Source organism: Myotis lucifugus, unplaced genomic scaffold, assembly GCF_000147115.1.
Source record: "Myotis lucifugus unplaced genomic scaffold, Myoluc2.0 scaffold_207, whole genome shotgun sequence".
Classification (NCBI taxonomy): Eukaryota; Metazoa; Chordata; class Mammalia; order Chiroptera; family Vespertilionidae; genus Myotis; species Myotis lucifugus.
In genome coordinates, this window is record NW_005871255.1 from 1,362,972 (window position 1) to 1,378,107 (window position 15,136).

The window sequence follows — 15,136 nt, forward strand, 5'->3', positions numbered from 1 at the left end:
GCACGAAATTCATGCACGGGTTGGATGTCCCTCAGCCCAGCCTGCACCCTCTCCAATCTGGGACCCCTCGGGAGATGTCCCAACTGCTGGCAGTCAGACATCCCTCTCACAATCCAGGACTGCGGGCTCCCAACCACTCACCTGCTGCCAGCCTGATAGCCCCCTAACCGCTGCCCTGCCGGCCTGATTGATGCCTAACTGCCCCCCTGCCAGCATGATCACACCCAACTGCCTCCCCTGTGGGGCTGAGGGAACTGGGGGACTCCAGCTGGATGAGGTGGGGCTGAGGGGACTGGGGGACTCCGGCTGGATGAGGCGGGGCTGAGGGGACTGGGGGATTCCGGCTGGATGAGGCGGGGCTGAGGGGACTGGGGGACTCCGGCTGGATGAGGAGGGGCTGAGGGGACTGGGCACTGCCATCTTGTGGCTGTGGGTGCCACCATCTTGTGAGGGCATGGCAGTCATTTAGCATATTCCCTCTTTATTAGATAGGATTGCCTAGACCTGAGTCAGCAGGACGGTCCTGCAGAAATCAACAAGTTCTCAAGCACACAGGCCTGGTTTTGATATTTACACACTAAAAAAACCTCTTCTCCTTCTGCTCCACCCAGGTTCCTGCCCCGTCCCTCACTCAGGCTGGTCTGACAGTCCTGGTTCCCTCCACTCTCGTGTTATTATTATTGGGGGACGTGGATGTTTCTTCCCTCTCATGCCCTAGTGATACCAATTGATGCCAAGAAGATCTGAATCTTTTTTCATTGTCCTTGAACTCTTTTCTTTCGTTTTTTGTTGTTGTTTTTTTTAGTTATATCTACTCATTTCTAAAACATTGTTTTGACTTTGTAGATTTTATTTTACTGCCCATCAGAGTGGACACAAAGCTGCAGGGATTTGTGTCAAGGAGAACAATCAGATGTGTAGAGGAGCAGAGGTCAGAGTTCATGTAGCTCTTAAGCGGCAGAGAGAAAATCACCGGGGTTCCTGGCATGCGGTTCCTAACTCCAGTGCAGCCTCCTCCTGGATACAAGGACATCTCCCAAAATCCTCCTGCTAAATTCTACTTTGGCTAGTGCTAGCCTGACTGGATTTCTACTACTTTGCACAAAGAGGTGTGACTAGAACATTCACCTGCCTGCACATCTCAGTCCTTCTATATAAGAACATCCTCATCTAAAATCAGTACCTACAGCCCTGGCTGGTTTGGCTCAGTGAATAGAGCGTCAGCCTGTGGACTGAAGGGTCCCGGGTTTGATTCTGGTCAAGGGCACATGCCCAGGTTTGTGGGCTCGATCCCCAGTGTGGGGCGTGCGGGAGGCAGCCAATCAGTGATTCTCTCTCATCATTGATGTTTCTATCTCTCTTCCCCCCTTCCTCTCTGAAATCAGTAAAAATCTATTTTAAGAAATAATAATAGCCCTAACCGGTTTGGCTCAGTGGATAGAGCGTCAGCCTGCAGACTGAAAAGTCTCAGGTTTGATTCCGGTCAAGGGCATGTACCTTGGTTGCGGGCACATCCCCCCGTAGAAGGTGTGCAGGAGGCAGCTGGATCGATGTTCCTCTCTCATCAATGTTTCTAACTCTCCATCTCTCTCCCTTCTGCTCTGTAAAAAATCAATAAAATATATTTTTTAAAAAACAGCTCTTGGTTTCATTGATCTTTTAAAAAAAGAAATAATAATAAAATAAAATCAGCAACTACAAATGCTTTGTGATGGATAGATCCACCTGCCTCAGCGCCTATTTCTGTAGCAATCTCATGTTCATGCAAGTTCAGTATTCTCTGCCATCCAACTGGCAGTGCACAACCTCAGTGTGTTTTGTAGAGGCTGGTTTAATGAAGGGACCAGTGGATTTTGTCACAACATATATTCTGTGCCTATTGCACTGCTATGGATCCTATTCATTCTGAAGATCTCTCCAATGGCTCAGCCCACCCACAGCATCTACAATGCATATTTACTGAGTACCAGAGTATAGGCTTCCACCAGAGTGCAATCTCTGACAAGCAAACACAACTCGAAGCTTGTTCCTTAATAGGGCATTGCTCAAACGGATACTGCCTTAGGAAGTGTGCCTTCCATTGCACTACTGCATTACCTTAACTTATTCAAAATTTCAGAAACCTGAAAAAACAACTTTAAATCATAGACCTCAAAACCTTTATCCCACTCACTTTTATTGCTCTCGGAATTTCTGTCCTCACTCCTGAGAATGATTGCTCTGGCTTCCCAACTGCAGGAGCTGCTGGGGCTGGAAGCGCCCGCCGTGTTGCCTCTGCCTCTGACACCTCCCCTGGCAATAGACAGAACTCTACCAGGGCTGCCTCATGGCTCCGGCAGCAACGGGCAACACTGCAGCTCATTAACGGTGAAGCTATCACCGTGGGGCTAGTGGGAGCAAATGTTTACCTGGTTCCAGAAAACGAGCCAACCCCACCATTAGACACTGTCATAGAGGTTCGCTGAGAGGAAGCCATTTATAGAAACAAGCGTGTTTTGCTGAACCCTCCTTGTAAGATAAAGTGGTTATGGCTCTTATGGGAGAAATCCACCATGGCGGACACCCTTTTTTAAAAATATGTTTTTATTGATTTTAGAGAGAGGAGGGGGAGAGAGAGGGAGAGAGAAACATCAATCAACTGCCTCCTGCACACTCTCCACTGGGGATTGAGCCTGAAACCCAGGCATGTTCCCTGATCATCACCAGGGATGCAACTGGAATCAAACCAGTGAACTCTCGGTGCAGGAGGTGACACCCAACCCACTGAGCATCACGGCCAGGGCCACTAGCCCTCTTTTGAAGAAGCTGCCTCGTAAGAGGAGATGTAGGAAGTCTCACCATGCCTCAGAGTGGGAAGACAGATGCCTGGAAAACCTCCCTCTGGGACTCTTCTTTCCCTTCCCTGTTCTCTCAGGGCAGTCCAGCTGAATGGCTGAATTCTCGCTCTGTGGAAGAGGCTATAATGCAATTACCAAGCGCTCACAATGGGTCAGGCTCTGTACTTGCATGACCCAAGTGCATTCAACCCTCACTTTGAGGTGGATATTCTTAGTATCCTCACTTTTGGGGGAAATGAGGCTCAGAGAGGTCAAGTAATATTTCCAAGGTCCCACAGCCAAATTCCTGAAGAAACAGGAATTTGAACACAAGCCAACTGGGTCCAGAGCACACTGTTTGAACCTCTAGGCTGTATGGTTAATAATAAACAACATTATTTATAAACTGTCTTCTTTTCGAATATATCATCTCATTTATCCACAGTGTAATCGTTTTCTAATCTGGAAAGGTGGGGTTACAGTACCTCAAATTACCTATTTTAATGCATAACAAAGGACTAGGAATCAACTTTGGGACAGGACGAGGAAGAAACTAATTATGTGTGACTGTGTAGCTTTTAGTGCCAATTCATCTGAGAGATGATGAGGGGAGATATTTTGGGACTGAAGAGGTCCCTTACATTAGCCTTCTTGGTCTATCTGATATTCTACTGTGTGATTCCAGAAAACATAACAGAAAAGCTGAGTCCAGTACCTTATGCCCTCTCCTGGGGTCAGGAACAATATACCCATCAGATTTTTAAAAGCCTCCTCAGGCATATGCACACACAGTTTTCTTTCTTTAAAAAAAAAAAAAAAAAAAAAAAAATATATATATATATATATATATATATATATATATATATTGATTTCAGAGAGAGAAAGGGAGAGGGAGTGTTGCAGAAGACCCCAGGAAAACCAAGCGAGGCTTTGAAGAAGTGGAAAGACACTGTATTAATTACACCGGCGGACTCCGGGAAATAATTTCCAAATCAGAGTACCGAAACATGCAGGGGCCTTCATTTTACATCTCCCTGTAGTCTTTGTCCCGCAAATATAGATTATGCTTCTGGACCTTTTCGCGGGCTTTGCAAGAGGCCCTCAGGAGTTGGGGGTCTCCAGGCCATATCTGATGGCCTGGCCTGGCGCCAGCGATAACAACCCTCCCTCCGGGCAGTGCACTCTTCACAGGTTTATGGCCTCTGTAACAGATTCTGCAAGACCAGTTTCTGGGAAAGAGGTAATGACTTAATTATAGGTCAGCTTGCTGGCATGGATTCCAATTGCTAGCCCCCCAAATATCAGGATTACATTTGAATTAGCCCTTTTTAGCCTTCTCAGGTGAGAGAGAGAGAGACATCAATGATGAGAGAAAATCATTGGTCAGCTGCCCCCTGGACATTCCACACTGGGGATCAAACTCACAACCTAGGCATATGCTCCGACTGGGAATTGAACCATGACCTCCTGGTTCATAGGTCGATGCTCAACCACTGAACCACGCCAGCCACTGAACATGCTCAAACACTGAACACACAAGTTTCTTGATGAATTCAGTTCTGCTTCAAGTCTTACTGTAGTTTCCTAAGGCTAAACTGAAGCTGAGATCTTCCCCAGTCCCTTTGTTTACCTAAAAATAAAAGGCCAAAGTGAGAGATAACAAGTATTTATTTAAGATCCGGAAGAATAGCTAGTCAGGAAGCCCTAATTCAGGCAGCAACCCAAATAGTGTTCTAATTAGGGGTGAAGGCAAGGGGGTTTTATGAGAAAGAAAAGGGGAATAATTACATGAATAGAAGGAAGGAATTTCTATTGGTATTATGTCATGGAAGGAATTTCTATAGGTGCAAATAAGCTAAGTTATTCTTTAGCTATACGTGGTGGTGGTGCTAATTCTAACGAATGTCTTTAATTTTCAGTCCAGTAGTGAGAATGTCTGCTTTCCTGTTAGCTTTGCAAACAGTTGTTTGGCATATAACACTGCTTTAGGCCCAGTCCAAAGGTTATTTTGCCCAGTCCAAGCACTCCAAAGGTTTGAGGAGTAACCCCTGCAAGACAGTTCCTCTGAGATGGCAACTCCAACTCCATTTTGAAGTGGCTCCATTTATATTATTGTTCATACCTTTCCCTAAAGGCAACCCTCCTATCAGGTTTAAACAGATGTCAAATGCAGAAGAAACCAGACAGACAGTGAGATTTGGAACATTTATGTATTTCAGGTTTTTTTCAAGTTTTTTCTTTTCTTTTTTAATATGTTTTCATTGATTTTTAGAGAGAGGGGAAGGGAGAGAGATAGAGACATTGATACGAGAGAAACATCATCTATTGGTCCTGCGGGGGACTGACCTGCATTCTTGACATGTGCCCGGAAATTGAACCGTGACCTCTTGGTCAACGCTCATGGGTCAACGCTCAACCACTGAGCAGCACTGGCTGGGGGTCATTTTCTTTCCCCCTGCTTTTATTCTACAGGATATTTTTCCTTCTCTCAATCTATAGCTTCTGATGTCTATGAAGCTGTTGACACTGATAAAACCAGTCATGGTGAGACAGTATAAGGGTAAAATCTGGACTCCATTTTGACCAAAAGAACTCCATTTTAGAAGCCTGACCAGGGCTCCTCGCTTTCAGTAAAATTCTGTAGTTGAAATTAACCTGACCACATCCTTAAAAGAAAGAATGTACAACGATCACATCCTCTGTTAGCATCATGTTCTGCAAAATAGTTTTGTCAATTAAATGGTAGCTAGAATATTTGCTCAAGCATTATTGTGCAGGTCCTTTGAGTGGCCCACTGGCCATGGGAAACATCTTGTGACTACCCCGGGATCAACCACCGCCAGAAGACGAACTAGGGAAAACTGACCTCATCCTCATTCCCAAGCCCTACACCCACCCAAAGGCCCCTATATAAGCCATCCACAAGAACCCCTCCGGAAGCTTGACTTCTCTTTTCTGGTTGACCCTCTTGTGCACAAGCTCCTTCCTTCCTTCCTTCCTTCCTTCCTTCCTTCCTCCCTCCCTCCCTTCCTTCCTTCCTCCTTCCTTCCTTCCTCCTTCCTTCCTTTCTAAGGGACTAAATTTTAAAAAATACTTTTTAAGGGGAAGGGAGGAGAAAGAGAAACACTCATAGATCGGCTGCCTCTTGCACGCCCCCTACCATGGATGAACAACAGGGTACATGTACCCCGACTAGAATCGAACCAACAACTCTTAGGTGCACAGGACGATGCCCAACCAACTGAGCCACACCAGCCAGGCCTGGTACAAGCTCTTTTCAATAAACTCTATCTGCTTGATCTTGTACAGAGTTCAGTGCTCATTTCTATGACATTGAGACTCAAGAACCTGGCATTCAAGGTCTGGTAACAATGGGAAACAATGCACATCCTTTTAATGTTCTGCTATCTTGCTGGGAAAATAAATGATGCTCATGGAAACTATAATAAGGTTCTCTTCTCATTCTCCAATTTAGACCATTCTTGGAAGACCCTCAGGCTTGCAAATGCTAAGCAGAGGCGGGGAAATTTTTTAAAAATTATTTTAAGAATCCTCTAAGACAGTGTTCTCAACCTTGGCTGCACATTAGAATCACCTGGGAATCTTTTTAAAATCCTGATTTCTGGGCCTCATCCTCTGGAAATTCTGTTTATTTGTTATGGGGTGGGGCCACAACATTAGTAACAAAAAAAACAGAATTTCCGGAGGATGAGGCCGAGAAATCAGGATTTGAAAAAGATTCCCAGGTGATTCTAATGTGCAGCCAAGGTTGAGAACCACTGCTCTAAGAGGGTACAGCGAAGATAAATAGTGATGGCAAGAGACTTGACTTGGGGTAGTGAACACACAATACAATATACAAATGATGTATTATAAAACTGTACACCTGAAACCTATATAATTTTATTAACCAATGTCACCCCAATAAATTCAATAACAGAGGGGGGGGGGAAGAATCCTCTAAATGCAAGCATGATTCTTGGCACCAAGCAGACAAGGTAATAAACGAAGGTGAAAAAATAGGATCCTGCAATGGCATGTGTGTTCAAGGGCTCCATTGACTCTTAATAGCTAAGACCCTCCCTGGGATGGGGAGTGGAGATATGCACAGCTGAGGACGGTGCCTGCTGGAGGAAATAGAGCTCTGATCGTAAAGAAAATGGCCTTACTGGCTGGGTGGCTCAGTTGGTTGGAGGGTCCTCCCATACACTGAAAAAAAAAAAAAAGGTTGCAGGTTCCATCCCGGTCAGGGTACATAAAGGAGACAATCAATTGATCTCTCTCTCTCTCTCTCTCTCTCAATAAATAAATAAACAGCCAGACCGGTTTGGCTCAGTGGATAGAGCGTCAGCCTGCGGACTGAAGGGTCCCAGGTTCGATTCCGGTCAAGGGCATGTACCTTGGTTGCGGGCACATCCCCAGTAGGACGTGTGCAGGAGGCGGCTGGTCGATGTTTCTCTCTCATCGATGTTTCTAACTCTCTATCCCTCTCCCTTCCTCTCTGTAAAAAATCAATAAAATATATTTTAAGAAATAAATAAATAAATAAACAAACAAACATATCCTCGGGTGAGGATTTTAAAAAATGGCATTACTGAATAATCTGGATGCTGGTGGGGAGAGTCACAGCAGTGTACGTAACACCTCCTTTAAAGCACAACACAAACTACTTGGCCCTCAGGTCAAGGGCAGGACAAGAAGAAAATCCATTCCGCACTCAATTCCAGAAAGATAGGTCTGGCTAATGGTTTTCTCTTTTAACTAATCAGACTACGTTTTTGAAATTCGCATTGTATACGAAGATGTACGAACCTGAAAATACTGATTCACAATAATTAAGTAATTAGTCATTTCCTCAAGGAGCTCTTTCCTGAAATACAATTCAACTTGGGTGATTCAAGAGACTTGAACAAAGGAATTGTTAACGAAGGTGTCAGCAGGGCAAAGGGAAACGAGGCCATAGGGGTACCAATATACTAGCAATAGTGGGAAAGAACCAGGAGAGACAATGGAATTTCTGGAGCCTGAGGAGAGCTGCACCTGGAGGAGGGGCTACTGCCAGAAAGTACATCCCAAAGCAGGCAGGGATTTCTCTCTCCTCCCACCCGCCTGTCTCCTACTGTTTGAACTCCATCAGAAGGCAGGCAGCGGAGGAGCCAATGTTATGCATTTTGTAGGTATGCACAGAGCAGGGTAAAGAAGGATGGAGGGAGCCGGGGAGAGATTGAGCCTGAAGAGACTAATCAACACATCAGCAACCCACATCAGCACCCCAGTCACTTTTTATCACATTATCCTGTTTTATTTTTCCACTGTTCTTATCGTTACCTGATGATATTTTTCTTAGGTCGCCGAAAGAGGAACGCACGAGGCCAGAATGGTGAGGGATTACGAATTTATTCAATCATCCGCACACCAGGTAGCTGAGCCTGGATGGCTCCAGCACCCAGTGACAGGAGTCAGCAGCTTTTAAAGGACTTTTGGCCGGCTTTTTCTGATGAAGATTTCTTTATGCATACCTGGAGGGGAGATCATGGAATGTGGTTGCAGCAAGTGAAATGTGGTCTCAGCAAAGAGAATGTCCATAGTGAAATATCTTGCAAAGCCAGTTCCTGGGGCAGAGGTATTGATTCAATTCTTTGATCAGACCTTAGCAATTTTATTTTTATTTCTTTATTCCCCCTTTCCCACCATTAGAATGTGTGGACGAAAAGGGGCCACATGCTAACCTGACAGGCTCACTAACCTGACAAGCTCAGGGAAAGCCTGCATGGCAGCCTCGCAAACTCGGAGACCTAAGGTAACCACAAAGGATGGTCTGAAATTAAACGAAAAGCAGTTGATGGGGGGTAGTCATGTCCTAGGCCGGCATCTTCCCTGACAAAGGTCAATCTTTACCCTGACAGCCTGTCTATTGTCCTTTTGCCTCTATGATAACATACCTTTGGAATGTCACCGTCATCTTCCTTTTTCTACACGTGCAGGCACCGCTCAGCAGAGACCGTAAGTCCCCTCATTGTTATTGAATTAATTGTTGACTGTTAACTATCCTGCACCCACAAGAGAAGTATATGTCTATCATTCTACTTTTTATCCAATCCCAGAGATTTCACCACTTTGCTTTCTCCTAATCTATCACCAGTGGGTTTTATGTCACCCACTTACATCTCCTCTTTTGATTGGAATGTATAGAATAAGGCGCAAAACTGCCACTCTCCGGAGCATTTTCTCAATCCGTTGAGATTTTGCTTCTCAGCAATTGTCGACAATTTGGCTCAAATAAACTCACAAAAATTCTTCACAGGTTTGACTATATCTTACATTGCCAAATGTTAAGTTCCTGGAAAGCAAGGATTTTGTTTGTCCAAAACTATATCCCACGTGGAGTGTTGCTGCCCAGGTGGAATGAGGAAGGCATCCTCTTTGGTGGGGATGGAGAGTGTGGCCAGCACAGGTTCTCAAAGCCCGCTGAGGCTAGGAGGACATCTATATTGGGGAGGGGGTGGTAGCAAAGATATGTACGGCTATATCCAGAGGACTTGATCAAGTAAGTAAATAAATTCAAGATAATGGGAATTTCACTGTTAGAGAAGGGAGATACAAATATGGAAAGGGAGCAAACTTTGTAAGAAACCTGCCTCTAACTTATTGTCATAGAAAAGAAACAGCATGTGGCCAGGCCATTACTGAATTTCCCCAGAGCAAACAGGATGTGGGGGGTGGGGAGAGGGTATGAGCTGTCCACGTGGCCGATAGCACATGTCCTAGGAAGATTCCCCTAGACCAGCGGTTCTCAACCTGTGGGTCGCGACCTCTTTGAGGGTCGAACGACCCTTTCACAGGGGTCGCCTAAGATTGTTTTTGTGATTAATCACTATGCTTTAATTATGTTCAATTTGTAACAATGAAATTGGGGGTCACCACAACATGAGGAACTGTATTAAAGGGTCGCGGCATTAGGAAGGTTGAGAACCACTGCCCTAGACAAAGAGAGGTAGAGGCAACTAGAAAAGGCCCCAGCCCATTTTTTTAAATGACCCAATGGGAGACAGCAAGACCTAGGCGACCTATTGGGAAATAGGTGACCAAATAGTACTCAGCCAATGAGGAACTGGAGGAGGGTCTCAATAAATAGGCTATGTTCCCTGCCCCACATGTGTTCCTGTGGGCGCCCACTCTCGAGACTGTTATTAAAAGTCTCATTTTTGCCATGCTTCTGTTTCCTAGTCTGTCATTTGAAATTTGAACAGGTGAGCTATTTCTCACAATTTCAATGAGCCCTCGGGTGATGGATTAGAATTGGAAGTATTGATGTGAACTCATGGTTTTCAAGATATTTAGATAGATGGAGAGATACAAGATAGATAGATAGATAGATAGATAGATAGATAGATAGATAGATAGATATTATGTTACAGAATTTACCAGGCCACCAAAAAATACACAGGAGTACTTGGAGATACAGGAAAAACCCATTGATTTTCAGATGTTTCACATGTACTAGTACAGTGACTCAAGGGAGATTTCTCTCCAAATCCTGAGCAAACCAATATGGAGGAAGTTCTCCCTTTATACCCTTTGGTTTCTTTGTCCCTGAAATATGGATGGGACTTCGGACCTTTCATGGGCTTTGCAAAAAGCCCCGTGTGTTGGGATGGGGGCCGTGAGACCACACCTAAAGGCCTGGCCTGGCGCCAGCTCCGGTAACCCCCTCCAGGGGTTGTGTATTGTTCATGGTTTATGGGCTCTGTAAAATGTGAGTATTTTGGTAAACCGGTCTTGCAAGACCAGATTGTGGAGAAAGGGGCAGTGACTTAATTATAGGCTATCGAGAATGTACATTAGGTTACTGGCACAGATTCAGCTTGCTAGCCCCCCCAAAATGTCTTATTTTCCCCATTAGAGATAGATAGATAGGTAGATATGCAAGTAAATATAGTTGTAAATGTGTGTATGTGTTTGTGTGTGTGTTGTGTATGTACTAGTCAATGTGTGGGTGTATATTCCCAACTATAACCACTGAGCAGGCCCTGGAACAGGGACACCCTAATAGAAATGAGTACACTTGGTATTCAGATCTCAGTTTCTAAGTACCAATCTCCACTAAATGGGACTAGGACTCCTTAGAGAATTAATTCATCCCTGGGACAGGGAAAGCACAAGATGCACCTGGAACATCTTTTCCCAGAAAGCAAGGAAATGATCAAAGAATGATGAGGACATGTCAAAAGAACCAGAAGACCATTTGAAGAGGTTCCTACTAGCCAAACTGGGACTATTTGAACATCAAAACAAATAAGAAGAATGGATTTAACCCACTGAATAACATAGGAAACCATGAGTCCATAAATAAGTAAATTGATTGACTGTTTAATAAAGAATAGAATCCTATATAATAAAGAGCTAATATGCTAATTAAACCGAACAGCAGAACGTCCAGATGACCATCTGGATGAAGCTGGGGCTGCAAGGGCCAGCCGAGGCAGCAGGGGCTGTGAGGGCCAAGCCCCTTGCATGAATTTCATGGATCAGGCCTCTAGTATTTATATAAACTCTCAAATACTAACCAAATTACAAAAAGAATAAGAGTAATATTGAGCTATGGTTCCGATCAAGGGCATGTACCTGGGTTGCGGGCACATCCCCAGTAGGAGATGTGCAGGAGGCAGCTAATCGATGTTTCTCTCTCATCGATATTTCTAACTCTCTATCTCTCTCCCTTCCTCTCTGTAAAAAATCAATAAAATATATTTTAAAAAAAAAAAAGAAGAAGTGAAAGTTAGCCCTGGCCAGTGTGGCTCAGTTGGTTGGAGTGTCTGCCCATACATCCAAAGGTTGTGGTTTCAATTCCTGGGTACATACCTAGGTTTGGGGTTTGATCCTGTTTGGGATGCGTACAGGAGGCAACTGATAGATGTTTTTCTCTCACATTAATGTTTCTCTCTCTTTCTTTCCCCTTCCTCTCTCTCTAAAAATCAAATTAAAAACACACATACAGCCCTAACCGGTTTGGCTCAGTGGATAGAGCGTCGGCCTGCGGACTGAAGGGTCCCAGGTTCGATTCCGGCTAGGGGCATGTACCTTGGTTGCGGGCACATCCCCAGTAGGGGGTGTGCAGGAGGCGGCTGATTGATGTTTCTCTCTCATCGATGTTTCTAACTCTCTCTCCCTCTCCCTTCCTCTCTGTAAAAAATCAATAAAATATGTATTTTTTTAAAAACACACATACAACCAACACATATGCTCAGGATGAGGATAAAATACAAATATACCAAACTGCCTGAGTTTGAATCCTGGCTGTGCCATGCACCAGCTGTGTGAATTAACTCTCCATGACTCAATTAATCGGTGAAGTGAAGATAATAATAGTACCTACCTCACCGTGTGGTTGTAATTAACAGAATGAATAAATGAAAAAGTCTTTAAAAATAAGTGGCACATGACAACGACTTTACCATAAAAGTATTGTTTTTTATGTAGTCAAATGTAATGTTGAGTCATTTTAGGTGCCATTTCAAAGAAAAACTTTTATTTGCCTTGGCTTCCAATTCCGGAAATGAAATTTTAAAAAAAATAATCATTTTAAGTTTGGCTGATAATATGCACCATTCAGATTCCAAGCCATCCTCATAAAAGAAGGCCTGATGTTTTACCGTCATCCCATTTGCTCCTCACAACAACCTTATCATTATCCTCATTTCACCTACCTGGAAACAGGTTCAAAGATGCCAATGGTTTGCGAAAGCCCAGCTTCCTTTGTGCATTGATTTGCAAATGTGATCTGATGCCTACCCCACTGTTCTTTCAATAGAGCCCACTAACTGGCTGTTTGCCCTTCCCTCACTCAGCATGCCCCCAGCCAACAACTTCTGACTTCCTCCAGTGACCCCCAGCTCTTCAGTTGAGAATCCAGTTTGACTCCTCCCACAGAGTTCAAGTTTGTCTCCCATCCCTTCCTTCCATCCCAGCCACCACACTGTGGTTCTACGCTACCTTTCAAGGGGACTGTTGCTGCAATAAGCTCCTAGCAAAAGTGCTAGCCCCCACCTCTCAATCCCTCAGAGGCTTACCTTTGCTTGCTCCTTTCCCTGTTTGAGTTGACCCAACCCACCTTGTTGGTTTTCCTTCCAAGTCTCCCCTCCCATCCAGCCAAAAGGAATGCCTCACTATTCCTTGAATCAGGTTGTGTGTACAGCTTGAAATTTCTCTCTGTCTTCTCTTTCAGGCCACTCAAGCTTCATGAAGCTGTCCTTTATTCTGAAAATACTCGCTTCTCTCATTCCCCTCACCACCTCTTCCTACTCCACACCGTGCATTTATCTGTAAATTCTTTGTTTTTTAAATACATTTTTATTGATTTCAGAGAGGAAAGGAGAGAGAGATAGAAACATCAGTGATGGGAGAGAATCATTGATCGGCTGCCTCCTGCACGCCCCACACTGGGGATTGAGCCCACAACCCAGGTATGTGCCCTGACTGGGAATTGAACCATGATCTCCTGGTTCGTAGGTCGACGTTCAACCACTGTGCCACTGGGCTAGGCTGCCTGTAAATTCTTTGAGAGCAGAAATCCTACCTTCTTTGTGTTGATTAATGATTTCACACACAGGTACAGTTGATAAATCCTACAGCCTAATTCCATAGGTTCGACCACTCACAGGGAGCCTGAGTTAACAGGGCAAGCACATGCACCCCAGGCCCATTTGAGGCAAAAAACCACCCTGGCCTATATGAACCCAGCTCTCTTCCCAAAACTGTCATTTCTGGTCCAGTGCCATCACAGGCTTCCATTTCCCTTTTAGAAGATCTGATGGCTGTCAGCAGATACCCGAAACAGGCACAGCACTGAGAATATGCTGAAAATATTGGTTGTGTGAACAAACTTTGTGCTGGAAAGAACATCAGAACCTCAGGTCAACTGCCTTGTTTCAACATAAGAAATCAAGGCACAGCAAGGGAAGAGACTCACCCCAAGTCACACAGCAAGTAGGAAACAGAACTAAACCTAGAACTAGAAGCGAGGCCTTCTGGCTGCAGTATCGGACAATCTCCTCTGCACCTTGGAGCTACGCGGACCTAGGATTAGCAGCCTCAGCCTCCTGCTGTCACTGCTGAAGACACCACCACCTGTTCGCCCGTTCCTTTTTCCCTCCCTCATCTCCGAGCCTCCTTCGCCCTTCCCACAACACAATCCTTCCTCCTCCCCAAGTCTCAGTTCTCCTGGAGAGGCAGGAGAACTCCCACAGGCTGGATCAATGGGCTGCTAACTAACAGAGAAGGTAGCCGGTGCCACTCACCCCGCTAAGGAAGGCAGCTTGGAGCTTCTGGGTTTCGAGCGCAGCCTCCAGCCCCGCCCACTAGCGTCATGCCCCGCCCCCAAGCGCGCCGCTCCCAAACACGCCTGCGGACACGCGGACACTTCGCCAGCCTTGGGCGGAGCCGAACCCCCAGTCCCCGCCCTCTCCGTAGGATCCACCCTATTGGCGTAGACAGTCGGAAGCCTCGTCCAATGATAAGGGAGGGGCGGCCGCCATGGCCCTATCCGCTGCGAAAGCACTAAAACGGACGCCACTAACTGGTGGGCGCTGAATCTTGGTCTTTCCGGGTCCTTCCACGCCTCGCCACTGCTTCTGCCGAGCTTGGGCCCGAGGGCGAGCCGGGGAGCACCCTCTAATCGAGTAAGTCTTTGCCGGCTGGGGTGACCGTCGGTCCAGGGGCTGCAGCTGCCCCCTGGACAGAGCTCGGGATGGGCCAGGGGCGTGGGGGGAGGAGCCGAGCACGTGGGTCGCCGGCCTGACTGTGGCGCGAGTGGGAGCTGGGGTCTTGGACTGGAGGAGCCCGGTTTGTCCGGTCCGGTCGGTTCCGCAGCCGCAGACACGTTGGGGGCGGGGAGGGGCTCCGATTGTCGCTGCGCAGTGTCGGACCTGAAGGAGCGCTTTCCTAAACCCTGATGCCGAAGGTGCCACCCAGTACCTTCCAGTGGCGGGTCTGCGAGCTCTGGGCGGCGGGTCCCCTGGAGCAGCGGTTCTCAACCTGTGGGTCGCGACCCCTTTGGCGGTCGAACGACCCTTTCACAGGGGTCGCCTAAGACCATCCTGCATATCAGATATTTCCATTACGATTCATAACAGTAGCAACATTACAGTGATGAAGTAGTAACGAAAATAATTTTATGGTTGGGTCACAACATGAGGAACTGTATTTAAAGGGCCAGAAGGTTGAGAACCACTGCTGGAAGTTCAGGTTGTGGTTGGCTGTTGCCGACGGGCAGTGGAACCGCCGCCGCAGGCTGGGGGCTTCCCAGACCCCAGTGCTGGGCA

At 46.0% G+C, this 15,136-nt stretch overlaps 1 protein-coding gene and 1 pseudogene across 2 annotated transcripts in view; both read left to right on the plus strand.

Annotated features, from left to right (window-relative positions):
• Positions 1-14,372: 14,372 nt before the first annotated feature.
• The window catches only part of DCAF4 (DDB1 and CUL4 associated factor 4), a 24,520-nt gene continuing 23,756 nt past the window's right edge, over positions 14,373-15,136 (plus strand). For both annotated transcript variants that reach the window (XM_006097596.3, XM_014463344.2), the window contains exon 1: positions 14,373-14,494. The gene's annotated coding sequence lies outside the window, so the exon portion shown is untranslated. The remainder of the gene's footprint in view (positions 14,495-15,136) is intronic.
• The window catches only part of LOC111827712, a 2,719-nt pseudogene continuing 2,349 nt past the window's right edge, over positions 14,767-15,136 (plus strand).